The 20970-nt window shown below is 38.0% G+C and overlaps 2 pseudogenes; both read left to right on the top strand.

Annotated features, from left to right (window-relative positions):
• The window catches only part of LOC148916627 (protein ANTAGONIST OF LIKE HETEROCHROMATIN PROTEIN 1-like), a 47842-nt pseudogene extending 41188 nt beyond the window's left edge, over positions 1 to 6654 (top strand).
• A 10973-nt stretch (positions 6655 to 17627) lies between these two features.
• On the top strand, positions 17628 to 20066 carry LOC148916626 (uncharacterized; annotated as a pseudogene).
• Positions 20067 to 20970: the final 904 nt, after the last annotated feature.

The raw sequence follows: 20970 nt of genomic DNA, 5'->3' as shown, positions 1-20970 counted from the left end.
GTCCTTTTCTGTAACATCCACAGATGAAATAATACCTGCACTGATCGCATCACTTGCAACAGAACCCAGAAGAGGAATCATATAGTAAACCTTCCCAAGCTTCAGTTTGTAATTAGGAGGGAGAAGCTCTGAGGCTTGCTTTGATACACTAATACCAGAGCCCGAAAAGTTCATCAACATGTCCTTAACAAAAGTTGGTGCCCTGAATTCTAAAACTTTCCCATCTGTCTTCACAACCCTCAAAACTTTCTCCTGCTTGGAGAGAACAAAACAGTTGACCATTTTTCTTCAGAACTAGAGACAAGCTATATATGTGTATATAGTTATAGTTCTAGCTAGTACTGGGATAATGGAGCCAATTGGGAGATATGTGTACCTCTGAAAAGGTGATCCTATAACTTGCTTCAAAAGAGAGAGAGAGAGAGAGAGAGAGAGAGGATTTGTAGTTATAACTTATATTAACTATTGCTGGTGCGAAGGAGCAAACGTGACATGTATAGTGTGTGAGAAGGAGGAAAGGTGACATAAAATAAGGAAAGGCAAAAGTAATGAGGGGTTTGTTTCGTGTGAAATGAAAGGAAGAGATAGAAAACTGTCTTTCTGTTGTTGAGAGAGTGAGAATCGGGAGGCAAATGAAGAGGGAATGAGAGATTTATAATTCCTGGTGGTCTTGGTTAGGGTAAAGAAAAGGAAAAGATAAATTAGTTGTCAACATGCATGCAGGGAGAGGTCGGTTAGTGGAGGGAGGCGGATTGGCATTGCTCACCCATGCCTTTCTGCTTTATTGATTTCTTTCTGGTACTAAAAGCCTACTGTTACACGCTAATAAAGTCACATAGAAAATTCTTACATCTTCTCCTCTGCAACTACATGCCTATAAACTTTTTTATTTATTTAAATATTTTGACTGTACAAGTGGCATAGCACTGTAGGGTGGACACTACTTTAGACCTTGTGAATGAGTTTGATATTGAGGAGGAGGTAATAGTATGGGCCAATGAAATCTTCTTCAACAGATTCAAAGAAAATTTTGGTTGAAATTTTGTACACCTTATTTTGGAGGCTTGTAGTGTAGATATGCATCATCCTTATGGCTTTGATGATGTCAAAAGAAGCATATTGTTCCAATTCTGGAATGAAGAGGGAGACAGCTTCAACTAGTTTTAGCCTTTTAATTAATTAGTTACTGGCAAAAGAGAGATAAAACAATAATTAAATAAAGGAGGTTAGGTGGGACTTAACTGAGCCCAAGAGAAACATCTCATTTTTGGGGTCTCCACTGAGGGAAGGTCATTATAACATAGGAGAGAAAGAAAGATGGAAAAAGAAGTGAAATCAGAAGACAAAGATCCCCTGCTGACACAAAAGCACACCTCTAATGATTAGTTTATTGAAGATGTCTATTTTTGGTAATTAGTTTATTGAAGATGTTGGCTTACAATAAAATAGGTCATTTAAATGAACACCTAACCCAGCAAGCTGGCCCCTAGATTTGGCCTTCTCTCAGTGGTCCATTTTAAACTAGTTGATGTAGTCTCTCTGGCTCTGCTAGATTGAACTGAACTCTTTGAGATGATAAGATAGAGGGCTCTTGGAAGTGAAAACAAAGCTAGCTAGGCTGCAGTGCAGATGCCCTTTTGTTGCTGATGGAGGTAAGAGGTAATTGATCCCATCCCATGAACAACAACTTACAACTTACAAGTTAGAAGTTAGAGAAGGAGACAAATGGAACCATTTAATTCTTTCTATCTGCAGCAGCATAGTGTGTTGTCTGGTCAAAGTGGGGACATAAAAAAACTGGTATTAGTTTTATGCGTGCAGAGAAGAGATCAAAGAAAGATGGCGTGGACCCCATATGTTTATGGAAAGTGGTCACCTTCCCTCCAATTCCATTCTTCTTTTCTTGCTTGCAATTTGCACAGCTGAGGCTTCCCTCTACTCTCTATGTTCTTTGTATATGTCCCTTCAGTTTTGTCTTGGTTGGTTTCAATTTCAAACAAGTTCAATGAATCCAAGCCAACAGTTACAGACTCGCAGCATGAGGAGGGCTAAGACTTGCTTCTTCTTGTTTGACGTTTAAAGAGAGACACACCAGAGACAGACACAGAGAGACGTTTTGCCCCTTCTTTGGTTGTTGGAGAAATAACAAGATAGCCGAGCGGCTATACTACTTAAATATATTCAATATTTTAACAAGACGGCCGAGTGTACTCTAAATATATATTTTAAAAGTATAGTGGTGCGGCTATACTCGTTAAAAATTGAATATGAAAAAAGGTATGGCCGAGCGGATATACTCGTTAAAACAAAATAAAAATTAGTATAGCCGATCGGCTATACTCGTAAAAAATTAAAAATAATAAAAATAATATAGCCGCTCGGCTATAAGCTTTAAAAAATTAAAAATAATTAAAATAGAGCCGGGGCTATACTCTTCAAAAAATAAATATAATAAGGGTATAGCCATGGGTCTCCAGTATCAATGGGAGTTGACTTGGGGTAGGCGATGTCTGATTTCTCGGTGACTTGGAGATTCAAGGTGAAGCATTGGAAGAACGTGCCAAGCACCATCTCAAGTGGCCTGATTCCAACATAATGGTAGCTAAAGGGTTCACTCAGACATATGAAGTTGATTATCATGATACTTTTGCACCTGTGGCTAAGATGAATATTGTCAGAGTTTTGTTGTCCTTAGCAGTTAACTTGGATTGGACTCTGAGGCAATTTGATATAAAAAATACATTCTTACATGGTGAACTAGAAGAAGAAGTGTACATGAGTCTTCCACCAGGGTAGAGGGTTACCGGTGAAACAGGGAACGTATGCAAATTGAAAAGGTGATGTACGCAGGTTAAAGCAGTCTCCTGGCATGGTTTCTGATTTACCACCGCTATGAAGAAGTTTGGTTACCAACAGGCCAATACTGATCATACTCTATTCATTAAACATAGGGCTGGTAAGGTGACTTTGTTGATTATTTATGTTGATGATATGATTGTATTTGACTGGAGATGGCTTAGAAATCGAGAGACTATGAACGCGTTTAGCATCCGAATTTGAGATGAAAGATTTGGGCAGTCTGAAATATTTTCTAGTCGTGGAAGTCACTCGATCTAAACATGGCTTATTTCTTTCACAAAGGAAGTATGTCATGGATCGCTATGCAATCTTTGGAATGCTTGATTTGTAAACGGTGATGCACCTATTGTTGAGAATCATAAACTTGGTGTTTATGTGGATCAGGTCCCAACTAATAGAGAAAGATACCAAAGGTTGGTTGGGAGATTGATTTATTTATCATTGACACACCCTGATATTACTTATGCTGTAAGCGTTGCTAGCCAATTTATGCATTCACCTAGTGAAGATCATATGGCTGTTGTGATGCGTATTTGAGTTACTTAAAGTCTGCTCCTGGGAGAGGTTTATTATTTAAGAAAAATGGTCACTTGGATCTAAAAGGTTACATTGACGTAGATTATGCAGGGAATATTACAGATAGACGTTCTACATCAGGTTACGTCACCTTTTTTGGTGGTAATCTAGTTACGTGGCGTAGCAAGAAGCAAAACGTTGTGTCTTGATCCTCTGCAGAGTCTCAATACAGAGGGATTGCCCAAGGGGTTTGTGAAATACTATGGTTGAGGTGGTTACTTGCTGAAATTGGGTTTAGACCGAATGCTGCTACAAAGCTCCACTGTGATAATCAGTTTGCATTTGAAATTGCTAACAATCCGGTGCAACATTATCAAACTAAGCATGTAGAAGTTGATCGGCATTTCATTAAGGAGAAGCTGGAGCATAAGTTAATTTCTATACCTTTTGTGCCTTCTTCAGAGCAGCTTGCAGATATGTTGACCCATGCCGTGTCAAAGCGCCGATTTGAAGACTCACTTGACAGGTTGGGCATTACCGATATCTAAGCACCAATTTGAGGGGGAGTGTTGGCGTGAGTCAACGTTCCTATTAGGAATAGAATTTATATTTTATTGTAATTATCTAATTTGAGTAGAATTAGGAGATTTTGTACTTATTTCCTATTTGTAACCACTCTGTATGTAGTATATATATTCCTCATTGAGAGAAGAATAAATATATCAGTTTTAAACCCTAATTATTTTGAGTCCAGCTTCCATTTCCGATGCCGTGCATGGGGCTGCAAGGTCACTTGCAGTAACGGCATTCTCGCAGTTAAAGGGCACTCGGAGAATCCTTAACAAGGTCATGTGGAGACCTGATAAGCGGAAACTTCCGAGCATCATCTATTGATGTGTAAGCCTTGAGCTGAAAACCTTGGAGCCAAAGTCACAAAGTTTGTTTTAATTTCATTTTATATGTTTTAATTTCTGTTTGTAATGTGAGCCACTGGATCATAGTCCCAAGTGAACTCTCTTTCTAGTCTAGGACTTAAGTGGCAGCTAGTGACAAATGTAAGCATCTCATAGGATGATAGAAGCAATGGCTAGGATTCAATTTTGATGTAAATCCGTTAGAGAAGCATCTCACTTCTCTCTCTCTCTGCTAACGATATATTGGCTAGTGGAGTAGAAACGAATAGTCATCTCCATTTTTATTTCAGAGCAACGTTCTCTTCTTCATACTCTCTGTGTGATTTCTTCCTTCCTCCCAAACATCCAAAATATTCAAAAACTAATTACTGAAACTATGAATTCTAACATCATCTTGGTGTGTTGTTTACTTCACAATATAATAATTGATAGTGGAGATATATTACAACTTAGTGATGGCCTCGTCAGCTTCTTCCAGCTGCCCCTTCACGTTTTCAACTTCAATACCTTTGCCCTTTTTGCTCTTTTCAGTAATCTCCACCTTCCTCTTCAGGTCTTCCACGGTTATTTGAAGGGTTCTTAACTTTTGTACATCAGCATCAAGTCTTTCTAGAATCCTTCTCTTGTTGCCTTCTTGACGGGGATCTGTAAATCTCTTAGAGATCTCTAATTTGTCCACGCCCAATTCCTTCTCAACCAATGATTTTGAAGAGGAATATTTATTCTTGTGTTCCTTTAAAAGACTTTCTGGCTAGAAGACCATACACGATGGCATTGAAGCACAGAACATAATTGCATTAACTCATGGGTGCGTGTCTAGTTTATGAGATGTGGCGTCTGCAAGCACATGCTTCTCAGGTGCTGTTGTACACTCCTTCAAAGACATGACAGATAAACGAAAATCAGGGGGGAGGAAAAAAGGATGCCAGTATAGCCGCACGGCTAGACATTCTAAATATATTATACTATTTAAATGGTATAGCCGTGCGGCTATACTTTTTTTAAAAAATTTAAAAAAAGGCCAAAAATGGCTATACGCTTTATATTTCCCTCCCTGCCTGGCTCGCTTCATCGAATCACTTCCCATCAAAGTCTTCAAGTTCAAGGCCAAAAAAGAGGTGGGCAATTCCTCATTTGAGCTATCATGGCGTCTCCCAAGAAATCAAAGAAAAGCAAGAAAGATAGGAAAATTGAAGAAAAACTTAAGCTTGGTTCCAGTCGAGCCTAAAGCCCCAGACTCTGGCTGGTGGGATAGTTTCTTCAACCCAAGGTTTTTCTTTTCACTAAGCTTAGTCTTCAATTACTCTGCCTCCTGCTTTTTAGTGGAATGCATTCAGATTACTTGTAGTTTTAACTAAATTATCTTTATATTTGGCTTATTTTGGAAAATCTATGATGCACATAAATCTAGAACATGTGGTGGATTTTGTTCTGTAATGTTAAATTCGGTAATGATGTTCATAATTAGAGCTCAAAACCTATAAATTATGCTTTTGTTTAGTTAGGCTGTTGGAAAAATCGGCCTAGGCGCTAGGTGGCCGCCTGGGCTGGTCTAGGCGGGTCCCTTTTTTCTTTTTTTCCTGACTTTAGCTAAATCATGAACTCGCTTCAATTTCTGATGGCCGCTATACAAAAATTTGCTTTTGATTCTGTGTTTTGCATCCTAAAAGAGAAGGATGTGGTCAAAAAGTTATTACTAGAGGGAGCAATAGAGATTTTAGCATGTAAAAGTAGTATGTAATTGTTAAGAATCTGGTTTGGCATAAGTTGGATGAGTAGTTGGAAATCCTGACTGAATCGACTTGGGAATATACTGAGACATCTTTGTCAGTGAGTCTGTTTGTGTGGACTTTGAGAATGACGCAACAACTACTCACAGAAGATCTAAGGTTTCAAATTCAACATTCCATCTCAACCAGCTGCAATGGCACCACAGTCAATATGATTCGAATGGTATGTGTTTTCTTTCATCAGATTTCAACTATCTTTCTATTTCAACCAATAGTGCTGACAAGAGTATTCATAGCTCTTGAATCTCATATTTTGAAAGTTATTCATTTGCAGTAATTTTCCATGAGGAAGCTTGGTTTGAATCAGTGAGTATTCTGGAGTTTGACTCGGATGATGACTTTATCAGTATACATGAAGGTATTGGGCATCAGCCTGTAACAACATATTACAGAGTGAAAGCTTTGTGGTCTTGTCTGATTGTAAAACATCATTACTACTGAAGTAATTTTTTCTTGAGCTACTTATTGGAAAAGGATTTTGTTTTGTTTTCTTAATTTTCTTCTCTTATTCTACAGATGGTTTTCCATTAGCAAGCAATCCAGTTGGGAATATCTCAAGTGGCCAAGTACTTTAGTACGAAAGATCTGCTCCCTTTGTTGAAATGGGTGTAAGTATGAAGAATTCCAAAGCTATATGAAAATAGATGGAGGTAAATCAGATAAAATCACAGGCAAAGATGAGCACAGGGAATCATATTGGTTTTCGCTTATTAGTACCCAGAGCTATGAGCTTTCTCGCTTAGGGAAGGCTGCTGAAGTTTGCAGTAAGAGGAAGAATATGTTAGATCACTCTTATGTTAAATTCAGATTATGATATTTCAAAGGTATAGCCGTGCGGCTATACATTTAAAATATTATGTTTATGGACTCTTACCAAAACAAATTTATGTCCGGAGTGCTAAATCGAATCAATAAATTTGTGATCATGAAAATACTCTAGTAATTCACTGACTCACTTGAGAAGTTATTTTATTGCTTGTGTACATATCCACACGACATGTTGATGTGATTTATCAAAATTTTCTCAAATTAATATAATTTGTGCACCATAGTTATAAAATCCAAATTTTACACAAAAAGAAGGAACAATAAGAGAAAAAATCGTAGCCAAAGGTGGTTTTCATGTGGTAGATCCAAAGGTTCCTATGAAGATGAATCCATTCTCTTAGAAAAGTTAGAATGGTGGTTCACATTTTTTGAAAAAAATAGTAGAGCCGTTTAAAAAAATAGTGTAGCCGTTCGGCTATACTGGGTTTTTTTTACTATTCTAGTGAATCGGACTCGAACTCATCCTTACGAACGTCAAGGGCATAGAGCAAGCCCGTTCTAGGTTTTGAGTAGTGTTCGAAAAATCGGCCTAAGCACTAGGCGGGAGAGGACACCGACACCACGGAGTTAGGGAGGGCCTAGGTGGCCTGGGCGGATCTAGGCGGCACCTCGGCGGCCTGGGTGGGTCTGGTCTAGGCACTAGGGTGGGTCGTGTCCTTTTATTTCCAAATGAAGACAGACGAAGCTTGCTGGTGCGAAGGAGCAAAGGTGACATGTATATAGTGTGTGAGAAGGAGGAATGGTGACATAAAATAAGGAAAGCCATAAGAAATGAGGGGTTTGTTTCGTGCGGAGTGAAAGGAGGAGATAGAAAACTGTGTTTCTATTGTTGAGAGACTGAGAATTGGGAGGCAAATGAAGAGGGAATGAGAGATTTATAATTCCTGGTGGTCTTGGTTGGGGTAAAGAAAAGGAAAGGATAAATTCTAAACATGCACGCAGGGAGAGGTCGGTTAGTGGAGGGAGGCGCATTGGCATTGCTCACCAATGCCTTTTTGCTTTATTGATTTCTTTCTAGTACTAGAAGCCTAATGTTACTGTCTAATATGTTGAGAGTTAAGCTGCATACTAGTTTTGAATCAAGCTGCAGATGTTAATCCTGCAGATTGACAATGAATAGGATGATGAAATCGAAGGAACTGAAGAACTTTCCTTTTATAGTAATAGCTGTTATAGGATATGTCCAACAGCTAGTTTTCTTACTATTTTAGGAAATTTTACAGCTGTCATTCTTAGCTGTCTTAGTCCTTTATGCTGTAACAATTTCTATCCTAGGTATAAGAATCGTAGCCTCCAATGACCTTGAATGGCTGGAGATGAGTCCTTGTATCCTAGTTTTTAGGATTTGTTTTTGGCAGCTTGTGTCATGCTTATATTGTGTTTTTTTTGGCTCTGATGCAATATAGACATACAGACAAAAAGCATTCTCATTCTCTCTGAGTTTTCTCTCCTCTGCATACGTTGCATATACTGGTTCTATTGGTTTACGTGAATCAGGCACTAAAACCAGACAAACAAAATACCAAATTCTAAACATGGTATCGAGCTTACAGTCGATTTGAGAAGGGGAGTGAGCTGTGAGAAAGGGGGTTTTCCTGAAATCTCTATAAGGGATAAAGGTTGCTCTTTTATTGTGTGGTTCACTGAGACTCACATCAAAATGGTGGGTTCAGGTTCTGCAGGTGGAGATTTACGAACTCCACAGTTCAACGGTTCAAACTATGATTTTTGGTCAGTAAAAATGGAGACTATCCTCATAGCATATGACCTATGGGATGCAGTGGAGATTGGAATACAACCACAGCCGATTATTGAGCAGGAAGCAGGCTCTGAAGGCACTAGAGATGAAGAGAGTGAGGCTGAGGAAATTCCAGTGGAAGCACCTACTATCTCCAGAGAAGATAAGATCAAAAATGCCAAGGCTTTGAGTCTTATTCAAGGAGCACTAACAGATGAACTCTTTCCACGCATCAGAAATGAGAAGACTGCAAAAGGTGCTTGGGAAATTCTAAGAAGAGAGTTCAGAGGAGATAAAAAGGTAAGAGCTTTGAAATTACAAGCTATTAGAGCTGATTTTGAATATTTGAGAATGAATGATGTTGAATCTCTGGATGACTACTTGGCTCGATTTTTTGAAACTTGTAAACAACCTGAAATCTCTAGGAGAAGATGTAACAGAGAAAAGGATTGTTCAAAAATTGTTGATGAGTCTAAGTAGGAGGTACAAGTCCATAGTGTCAATCATTGAAGAAACCAGAGACCTTGACACTATTAGAGTTGAAGAAATTCTTGCATCTGTCAAAGTCTATGATAAGAGAGAGGATCTACATGATGAAAGGGATAAATTGGCAGGAACTGAGAAAGCTTTTAGCAGTCTTAGAGTTGGAAATAATCAAGCTTCTGGAGCTAACAAAAGTTCTCAGGGAAAGCAAAATCAAAAATGGCAAGGACAGAACAAAAAGGGCTCAAATTGGTCTCAAGGTGGAAACTTTAACAACAATAATGGCTCAAATTGGAATAATGGCTCTGGAGGGAATTGGAACAGCAGCTTCAATTCACAAAACAAGCAAGGGAGTAGTAGTCAAGGTGGTGTGAAACCACAGTGCCAAGTGTGTCAGAAATACCATTTTGGTATATGCAGATATAAGGGAAAACCCAAGTGTGGAAAGTGCAGTCGATTTGGTCATTTAACTAAGGACTGTGAAAGTGGTAAACAAGTTGCAAACTGTGCAAAAGAGGAAGAAGTAACCACAGGAACAATGTTCTATGCTTGTCATGCAAGCTCAATTGCATCAAGCAAGTCTGTGTGGTTTGTCGACAGTGCTTGCAGCAATCACATGACCTCTCAAGAGTCCTTGTTGATCAATCTTGATAGGTCAGTGACCTGCAAAGTGAAAATGGGCACTGGTGACCTTGTTCAAGTCACAGGAAAAGGGACACTAGTAGTTGAGACAAGAAAATGGAGAAGATATATAAATGAGGTGCTGTTAGTCCCTGGTCTGGATGAGAATTTGTTGAGTGTAGGACAAATGATGGAGCATGGGTACTACATTCTATTTGGAGGAAACTATGCATTAATATGTGATGATAGCAGTCTTGACAATGTTGTTGCCAAAGTAGCAATGGCTGGAAATAGATGCTTTCCATTGTCTATTGGATCTATCTGCTCAATGGGAATGAAAGCAGCAGTACAAGAAGATCCATGGATTTGGCATAGAAGATTGGGGCATTTGAATTTTGCAAGCATGAAAAAAATGCAGCAAACACAAATGGTGTTAGGCTTACCTGGTTTCTCAGAAAAAGAAGGAGTATGTGAAGGCTGTGTGTATGGTAAAAGCCACAGAGAACCATTTGAGAATGAGAAGCCTTGGAGAGCTAAGAATCCACTTGAGTTGATACACACGGATGTATGTGGTCCAATGCAAAATGAGTCCATTGGAGGAAATAAATACTTCATCACATTCATTGATGACTATTCAAGAATGTGTTGGGTATATTTTCTCATAAACAAGTCAAGTGTGATAAGTGTGTTCAAAAAGTTCAAAGCTTTTGTTGAGCTACAAAGTGGATTCAATTTAAAGAAACTAAGAAGTGACAGAGGTGGAGAATACACTTCACATGAATTCCTTGAGTATTGCAGTGATCTTGGCATGGAGAGGCAATTGACTATTGCCTACTCACCTCAACAAAATGGGATTGCTGAAAGAAGAAACAGAACCATTTGTGAAATGGCAAGATCAATGATGACTGAGAAGAAAATTCCTATAAAGTTCTGGGCTGAAGCAGTTTGTACTGCTATGTATCTGCAAAACAGTGCTATACCACTTGAGTTCTGAGACAAAACTCCATTTGAAGCTTTTACAGGAAGAAAACCAAGTGTAAAACACCTGAGAGTGTTTGGAAGTATTTGTTACAGTCACATTCCATCAAACCTTAGACAGAAGTTTGATGACAAAGCAAGCAAAGGAATTTTTATGGATTATGGCAGCTGTGAGAAGGGTTACAGGGTCTATAATCTTCAAAATGAGAAGATTATACTCTCTAGAAGTGTTGTTTTTGATGAGAACAAATCCTGGAATTGGGAAAGCAAGCAAGATGAAACTGTTTCTGTGCCTTTCATCTTTGAAAATGGAAATTCTGAGATAGCTAAAACAGAAGAAGCCTCTCATGAAATTCATAGCATTGATTCTCCAAATCTGAATCAATTAATCTCAGATGATGAACATGTCTCTGGAAGAAATGGCAATGGCACCAGTCAAGGGTCAACTCCAAGCAATACACCAGTGAAGCTGAGAAGTTTGGAGGACATTTATGCAAGATGTCACATGACCATCATTGAACCTGAAACTTACTATGAAGCTGTTGAAGACAAAGCATGGAAGGAAGCAATGGATGCTGAGATAGAAACTATTGAAAAGAATGGAACTTGGGAGCTAGTGGAAAGGCCTACAGATAAACCAGTCATAGGAGTCAAATGGGTGTTCAAAACCAAGCTGAATCTTGATGGGACAATTCAAAAACACAAGGCTAGGCTTGTGGCTAAAGGGTATGCTCAAAAACCTGGTATTGATTATAATGAAACCTTTGCCCCGGTGGCAAGGTTAGATACAATCAGAACTTTGATTGCACTTGCAGCACAAAAGGGTTGGAAGTTGTTTAATTAGATGTTAAGTCAGCCTTCTTGAATGGAGTACTTGAGGAGGAGGTTTATACTGAGCAACCAGAGGGGTTTGAAGTGAAAACAGCAAGTCATAAGGTCTATAAATTAAAGAAGGCCCTCTATGGTTTGAAGCGGGCTCCCGAGCACAGTGAAATAGACACCTATCTAACTAGCTGCAATTTTAAAAGAAGCACCAGTGAGGCCACCTTATATACAGGCTGATGAAGAAGGAAAACTGATCATTGTCTCTATATATGTTGATGATATAGTTTATACTGGAAACAGTAATGCTTTGCTCAGTGAGTTTAAAAGGGACATGATGCAAAAGTATGAAATGACTGATTTAGGACTCCTACATCATTTCTTGGGAATGGGAGTTCTACAAACTGAAAATGGAGTGTTTATTCATCAAAGCAAGTATGCAAAGTCCTTGCTTGTGAAATTTGGTCTCGAGGATTGTAAGTCAGTAACAATTCCTCTACCCACTGGTGAAAGATTAAAGAAAGTTGATGGAAGTGATTTGGCTGATGAAGGTTTGTTTAGAAAAATTGTTGGCAGCCTGTTGTATCTGACTGCAACAGGCCTGATATAATGTTTGCAGCCAGTTTGTTATCAAGATTCATGCACAGCCCCACAAAGAAGCACATGGGAATTGCAAAAAGGGTTCTTAGATACATTCAAGGCACTCTCAGCTATGGCATTGAATTTACAAGGGATAATAATGCTTTATTACAGGTTGGCTTTTGTGACTCGATTAATGGCATGAAGATGATAGAAGCACATCTGGATATGCATTGATTTTGGTAGTGGAGTCTTTTCATGGGCTTGATCAAGCAAAACACTGATTGCATTGTCAGCTGCAGAAGCTGAATACGTTTGAATGAGGCAACAGCTCAAGCTATCTGGCTAAGGTTTGTGTTGGATGATTTTGGTGAAATGCAATCTGATGCAACACCATTGTTTTGTGACAACATGTCAGCAATATCAATGGTCAAAAATCCTGTTTTCCATCAGAAAACAAGGCACATAAACCGAAGGTATCATTTCATAAGGGAAGCTTTACAAGAAGGGGTGATTGATATAAAATTCTGCAGTGAAGAACAGTTGGCAGATATTTTTACAAAAGCTCGCCCAAAGATCGATTCAATTATTTGAGGTTGAAGCTTGGAGTTAAACCAGAAGCAGCTTAGGAGAGGCTGTTGAGAGTTAAGTTGCATACTAGTTTTGAATCAAGCTGCGGATGTTAATCCTGCAGATTGACAATGAATAGGATGATGAAATCGAAGGAACGAAGAACTTTCCTTTTATAGTAATAGCTGTTATAGGATATGTCCAACAGCTAGTTTTCTTACTATTTTAGGAAATTTTACAGCTGTCATTCTTAGCTGTCTTAGTCCTTTATGCTGTAACAATTTCTATCCTAGGTGTAAGAATCGTAGCCTCCAATGACCTTGAATGGCTGTAGATGAGTCCTTGTATCCTAGTTTTTAGGATTTGTTTTTGGCAGCTTGTGTCATGCTTATATTGTGTTTTTTTTTGGCTCTGATGCAATATAGACATACAGACAAAAAGCATTCTCAGTCTCTCCGAGTTTTCTCTCCTCTGCATACGTTGCATATACTGGTTCTATTGGTTTCTGTGAATCAGGCACTAAAACCAGCAAACAAAATACCAAATTCTAAACATAATAAAGTCACATAGAAAATCCTTCAATTTCAACCAATAGTGCTGACAAGAAAATTCATAGCTCTTGAATCTCATATTTTGAAAGTTATTCATATGCAGTAATTTTCCAAGAGGAAGCTTGGTTTGACTCGGTGAGTATTCTGGAGTCGACTCGGATGATGACATTCTGAGCGTCTAGGGCACTGAGCAAGCTCGTTCCAGTTTTGAGCGATGTTTGAGATATCGGCCTAGGCGCTAGGAGGAGGACACCGGCACACGGGAGTTAAGCGGCGCCTAGGCTGGAAGGATCTAAGGCAGCACCTTGGCGGCCCGGAAGGATCGAGGCGGCGCTTGGCGGCTGGAAGGATCTAGGCGGCGCCTAGGCGGCTGGGCTGATCTAGGCAGCTGGGCGATCTAGGCGGCCTAAGCGGCTGGGAGTATCTTGGTGGCCTGGGCGGGTCATGTCCATAGTTATAATCAACTTAGGCATCCATAGTTTTCCAAAAATTTACAAGCAGCAAAACGGAGAAAAGACGAGAATCATGGAGATTCCTTCGATCTGAACAACTCACGAGAGGGGAAGCAACCCCTTCATCGCTGCCACTTGAAGAAAGGATCTTGCCACCGCTGTACAATCAACAAAACAAAACCAAATTTTCACAAAGAAGAAAAACAAACGCATTCAAATTTACAGATAAAAATACAGATAGAGAGTTGTACGAACGGGTTGCCATGTTGTAATTTCACGGAGAGAACAAAATAAGAGAGGAGAGATTAAAATAAGAGAAGAGAGACAGAGCAACAGTATAAGATGGGAAGCTTTGCCTCTCTCGGGTGCTGAGGAACCTCTGTGCATAGTGAATGTGAAGATGATTGCTAAACCCATGCCTCTCTGCTTTGCCTCTCTCGGGTGCTGAGGAACCTCTGTGTATTAGAAGCCTAATGTTACTGTCTAATATTTTGACTACATGCCTATAAATTTTTTTATTTATTTAAATATTTTGACTGTACTAGTGGAATAGCACTGTAGGGTGGACGCTACTTTAGACTATGTGAATGAGTTTGATATTGAGGAGGAGGTAATAGTACGGGCCAATGAAATCTTCTTCAACTGATTCAAAGAAAATTTTGGTTGAAATTTTGTACACCTTATTTTGGAGGTAATATATGCATCATCCTCATGGCTTTGGAGAGAAAGAAAGATGGAAAAAGAAGTGAAATCAGAAGACAAAGATCCCCTGCTGACAGAAAAGCACCTTATGTTTATGAAAAGTGGCCACCTTCTCTCCAATTCCAATCTTCTTTTCTTGCTTGCAATTTGCACAGCTGAGGCTTCCCTCTGCTCTCTATGTTCTATGTATATGTCCTTTCACTTTTGTCATGGTTGGTTTTCAATTTCAAACAAGTTCAATGAATCCAAGCCAACAGTCACAGACTCACAGCATGCGGAGGGCTAAGACTTTGCTGCTTCTTGTTTGACTTTTAAAGAGACACCAGGGACAGACAGATAGAGAGGTTTGGCCCCATTCTTTTGGTTTGGGCCGGCTACCGCCACAATACAATTTGCCGAAAGGAAGTTGGAGAATGATACAATGACAAACTTTGGTGTTGATTTGATTCCACTTTTTGTAATGGATGGTGTCCTCTCGTTTCAGAAGTTTCCGCTACACATTTTTTAACCTCGGTATAGACTTGTGGTAAGTTGGTTAGAAGTTTATATTTTTCACATATGACATTCATAAAATAATTAAACGTAGAAGTGCATTTGCTGCAAAATAACTATGTTGACAAACTTATCTGCCAAGGTTTGTATGCCTACTTGGTACTTTTCTACAGTCCATGTGATCCATGTGTTTTGTTGTTGTTATTGAATATTCATAGATTTTTGCTTGTACCTTCTCACTTAAACAACGGGTAAGGAGGATAATGGAAGGCAACCGTCGAATGGGAAGGAATGGTAGATAAGTGTCACTGGTCCCTTTATTTCCCTTTTAACTTTCTTAGGGAAGATAAAGTTTGACCCAAAGTATAAGTTTCACTGATTGTTGCTTGTTTTTTTTATTTTGTAGGTTATCATTGATTCTTCGACAGGTTCAATAGCTAATTTTTCTTGTGAAGTGGAAATTAGCAAGTAGATCTTTCATCCTCCTCCTTTCCTACTTAATTTTCTAGTATGCAGAATGTCATTTGTAAACTCCACTACCATGCTTCCTCCTTTTAAAGAAAAAAATTTATTATTTATGTAGGGGTGAACCACTCCCAAATGGACGTTTCTATTTAGAGGTTAAATACGAGTGTCTTTCACTTCAATCTGTACTTTTGCGCTCTGTTTACATTGTATAATTCGATCTTGGGACCAAGATGGGTGAGTGGTCTTATGAGATGTCTAGCCATTCATTTTAATTACTGCTCTTGTTCAATATTTTTGTCTTTTGATGTACTCCTCAAGTACCATATGACAAGAGCCGCATGCTTTCATTGTCTGATACATTGATTGTAACCTATTATCAATATTAATAGAAATATAGACATTGCTTTTCTCAATACCTATATAGACCTTTTGCCTTCTAGTATGAATTCTATCAGTACACTCCTTCAAAGAGATGACAGAATGCTGGTATAGCCGCGCGGCTATACTATTTATTGAAAACAAAAAGGCCAAAAATGGCAATACGAGCTTCATATTTCCCTCCCTGCCTGGCTCGCTTCACCGAATCACTTCCCATCAAAGTCTTCCAGTTCAAGGCCAAAATAGAGGTGGGCAATTCCTCATTTGAGCTCTCTTGGCATCTCCCAAGAAATTTCTTTTCACTAAGCTCAGTCTTCAATTACTCTGCTTCCTGCTTTTTAGTGGAATGCATTCAGATTACTTGTAGTTTTAACTAAATTATCTTTATATTTTGCTTATTTTGGAAAATCTACGATGCACAGAAATCTAGAACAGGTGGTGGATTTTGTTCTGTAATGTTAAATTCGGTAATGATGTTCGTAATTAGAGCTCAAAACCTATAAACTGTGCTTTTGTTCAGTTAGGATGTTGGAAAAATGGGCCTAGGCGCTAGGCGGGTGTCCTTTTTTTTTTTTTTTTTTTCCTGACTTTGGCTAAATTATGAACTCGATTCAATTTCTGATGGCCACTATACAAAAATTTGCTTCTGATTATGTGTTTTGCATCCTGAAAAGAGAAAGATGTGGTCGAAAAGTTATTACTAGACATGTAAAAGTAGTATGTAATTGTTAGGAATCTAGGTTAGCCTAAGTTGGATGAGTAGTTGGAAATCCTAACTGAATCAAACTTGGAGAATATACAGACATTGAAACACATAGTCGGGCTTTGCTTGTTGTCATAGTCTATGAAGCCGCAATTCATCTCTGGAAGGTTGACCAGTTTGACTTTGTTGTCTGCCTGAGTACCTATATCGACGTCGTTTTTGGCAGCGTTGAAATTGGACTAGTCTTAGTGGTACGTATCATTATTGTGTGTGACAGTAACACTATATCTATCAACTTAAAACTATGCATTAGAACTAATATTTCTTTTTTCTTCTGTGTAGGTTGCAATATCTGTGATCAGGGTACTTTTGTTTGTGGCAAGGCCAAGGACTTTTGTTCGACGAAACCTTCCGAATTCCATGGTTTACAGAAATGTTGAGCAGTATCCCAACGCAAGCAATGTTCCTGGAATTCTCAAATTCTCATACTTGAGATTGATGCTCCTATTTACTTTGCAAATACCAACTACTTAAGAGAAAGGTACTAATTAATTAAACCAAAGTAAGAACTAAAGATTTGGGGCTTAATATAGATAATAGCAAGTACAGGGACTAAGGTTTTGTTGAGTTGTTCGTGAGGTGGTTGTTCTATCTTTTTGTTTTCTGGTCATGTTTACATTCTAGTGAGTCAGAACTAAAGATTTGGGGCTTATGATAGATAAGTGGGTTATCTATGGGACTGGGAAAGAGACATCCCACTTTGTTCGAGAAGGTTTGAATCAGACATTTGATTTTTATGATGATTGCATATTTTCATCGACAAATTGATTGAATAACTAGTGTAGTGCTTCAAGTTACCAGTCGCTTCTAACCAAGGTGCGTTCTGATAGTGTCACCATACTCATTAAACATAGAGACCTCTTTGTGTCATCCGTTTGATTCTAATAATTTCCAAGTGTTAAGTTGGTTAACTGTTCTAGCGTTTGAGCCATAAATTACTGAAACAGTCTCATGATGAAAGAATTGATTGCGTTCTCATGATTATTTGTGATCATAGAAACTGTTTTCCAGAAATCCTTTAATCTTTCTCTGATTTATTTTGTTTCATTTGTAGGCACACAGGTTGGAGAGGACTTGATGAAGGCATCGTTGTAGTTGGGACTTGCATGATTTAAAAGCCACAATGGCTGGTTGCATGTCAACCCCATCCAAAACAATTAAACTACGGAAAAAACACTCTCAGTGGGTCATCAAACGCCATAGAAAGGCAACCTGCTCCGCCTCAGATGGTACCAAGAAAATAAATATACCAGTTTCAAGAAAATAACTAGTGCTGCAGAAGGTCGCGTGAGTGACTATGCTGTCAATGAGTTTGTTCATGTGGACTTTGAGAATGGTGCAACAACTACTCACAGAAGATCTAAGGTTTCTAATTCAACATTCCATCTCACCCATCTGCAATGACACCACAGTCAATATGATTCGAATGGTGTGTGCTTTCTTTCCTCAGATTTCAACTATCTTTCAATTTCAACCAATAGTGCTGACAAGAAAATTCATAGCTCTTGAATCTCATATTTTTAAAGTTATTCATTTGCAGTAATTTTCCAAGAGGAAGCTTGGTTTGACTCAGGTGAGTATTCTGGAGTCTGACTCGGAGGATGACTTTATCAGTATACATGGAGGTATTGGCCATCAGCCTGTAACTACATATTACAGAATGAAAGCCTTGTGGTCTTGTTTGATTGCAAAACGTCATCACTACTGAAGTAATTTTTCTTGAGCTACTTATTGGAAAAGGATTTTGTTTTGTTTTCTTAATTTTCTTCTCTTATTCTACAGATGGTTTTCCATTAGCAAGCAATCCAGTTCAGAATATCTCAAGTGGCCAAGTACTTCAGTACGAAAGATCTGCTCGCTTTGTTGATAACGGGTGTAAGTATGAAGAATAACAAAGCTATATGAAAATTGATGGAGGTAAATCACATAAAATCACAGACAAAGATGAGTGCAGGGAATCAAATCGGTTTTCGCTTATTAATACCCAGGGCTATGAGCTTTTTTACTTAGGGAAGGCTGATGAAGTTTGTAGTAAAAGGAAGAATATATTAGATGACTCTTATGGAAGCTTTAAAGGACTTACAGAGGATGGACGTGATTCTAATGAAAAAATTCAAGACAATGCCCTGAAATCCGGCTTACTCGATTGGTACCTTCTGTAAGTTTCAACGATAAGATTCTAAGTGCACAGAGTTTGGTTCCACAGTCCCAGAGAAAGCCATCAGCCGTTTTCATACTTTCTTTTAAAAGGAGATCCTGTGATGCAGAAGAAACCATTGAACAATGTAAGCATTCAAATAATTCAATTTTCTTTGAATAGAAAGAAAACTTAGAATATTGGGATTGATGTACATGTATATTACTGAACATTTCAATGATATATCCACATGTCAATCAAAAAGGTTTCTGTATCGGCCTAGACCAGGATATATCATTCCATGTTCTGGAGTAGAGAAGCCGACTTCAGGTTCTTGGTCTGAGATTTCACCCTCAACTTTTAAATTCCGTGGCGAGAACTATTTCAAGTATGACTTTGGTTTTTTCTTTTGTCAAGACCAACCTTAACTGAATTTCGACATTTGCAACTAATTACTCTGTTCTGCCTTGCTAATGATAATATTATTTTCTGGTGGTCTACCATCTAGAGATAACGAAAGTCAACTGCTCCGAAATATAGTCCATATACTCCAATAGGTGTTGATGTGTCAGTATGCCCCAAAAAGATACATCACATTGCCCAGCATCCTGAGCTTCCCAAAGTGAAAGCAAATGGGAAGTGTTCATTGTAAACATACAGGTATTTTTTCAGAATTGATTTATTTTGTTATGTTTTGTTTGTTATATTTGGTCAATATCTAATGATATTGCTCTGCGCCTTGTTGCAGTTGCCTACTTATCCTGCTGCAATGTTTCTTGGTGATAGTGATGGAGAGGGGATGAGTCTTGTAATGTATTTCAAAGTTTCTGAGAATTTTGATAAAGACATCCCTCCTCAATTCCAGGACAACACCAAGGTAACTTCATTTTGTATGCAACTTCATCCATTTGGATAGGCATGTACTTTATTCTGATGGAAATGTGATCTTATGTTCAATTGGAACACTCAGTCTGTTGATATATTTGAATGATGCTTTTAGAAAATGGTTGACAATGAGACAGAAAAATTTAAAGGATTTGCAAAGGACTCCACTGTACCTTTTAGAGAAAGACTAAAGATCTTGGCTGGGGTGGTAAACCCTGAGGATATCGGTCGGTGTTCTGCTGAGAAAAAGCTTGTACATGCATATAATGACAAACCAATTCTTTCATGCCCCAGCACAATTTTTACAAGGTAAACATTGAACATTTATGTTGCTGAGTGTTAAGAAGATGAAACAGAAAAACCATGTTGTTTGACTTTATCAAGCTCTCTCACATGCAGGGTCCTAACTACTTTGAGATTGATCTGGACATTCATCGCTTCAGCTACATATCAAGGAATGGTCTTGAATTGTTTTATGAACGTCTTAAAAAACGGAATAGCCGAGCGGCAATACTGTCTTCCAAAATGTTTGGAGTATAGCCAGGCGGCTATACTCATTTAAAATATTCTGTTTATGGCTTATAGCCGCACAGCTGTACTTTTAAATATTCTGTTTGTACAGTATACCCGAGCGGCTAGGCTGTTAAAATATTCTTACGCGTATGGCTGTTCGGCAATACTCTTTAAATATAACTATAAAAATCTGGATTTCTCTGTAGCAAAGCTGAGCCTTGAGATAAAATTTATGCCTTGTTTGTGTGTTGCATGTGTATGAGAAGTGATATAATGATGTTGCTTATCTTTTTAGGTGCCCTTTGTCATATTTCCTAAATATATTCGAATATTTAAATGGTATAGCGGTGCGTCTATATTCGAATAATAATATAATTACTAATTGAAGTAATTAGAAAGGGCTAAGATATTACTTAAAGACATATATATTAAATTAAAGAAGTTGGGCAAAAAATAAAAGCAAAGAAACTAATCTATTTGCCGGATTAGACCTCTCCCGATAAAAGTTTCCTATGCCGACAAAATGTCATCGGGAGAGGTCTAATCTAGCAAAATTGCATCGAGATAGACTTGTGCCAACGAAAGTTCGTCGGGAGAGGTTTTTTTATATAATAAGTATAAACTTAGTATCTTTAGGTCAGTACATTTTTATTTTAAATTTTCTTTTTAGTAATTCAATAAAATCTTAGCCTTATTTAATTACTTTCATTTGTAATTATGTTTTAATCATTATTTATTTTGTGAATAATTAGTATTAAATATTTTAATTAACTTCACAAATATATTACTTAATAAATAGTAATTGGTTTTTTTTTATAAAAAATTTCTTTAATAAAATACTTAAATACTAATTATTCACTGAGTAAATAATGATTAAAACATAACTACTAAATAAAGTAAGGAAAAAAGAGAAATTCAAATTATGATATTT

Source organism: Prunus mume, linkage group LG5 (assembly GCF_029339155.1).
Source record: "Prunus mume cultivar Tortuosa linkage group LG5, ASM2933915v1, whole genome shotgun sequence".
NCBI lineage: Eukaryota > Viridiplantae > Streptophyta > Magnoliopsida > Rosales > Rosaceae > Prunus > Prunus mume.
This window is presented reverse-complemented; position numbering and strand designations above follow the sequence as displayed.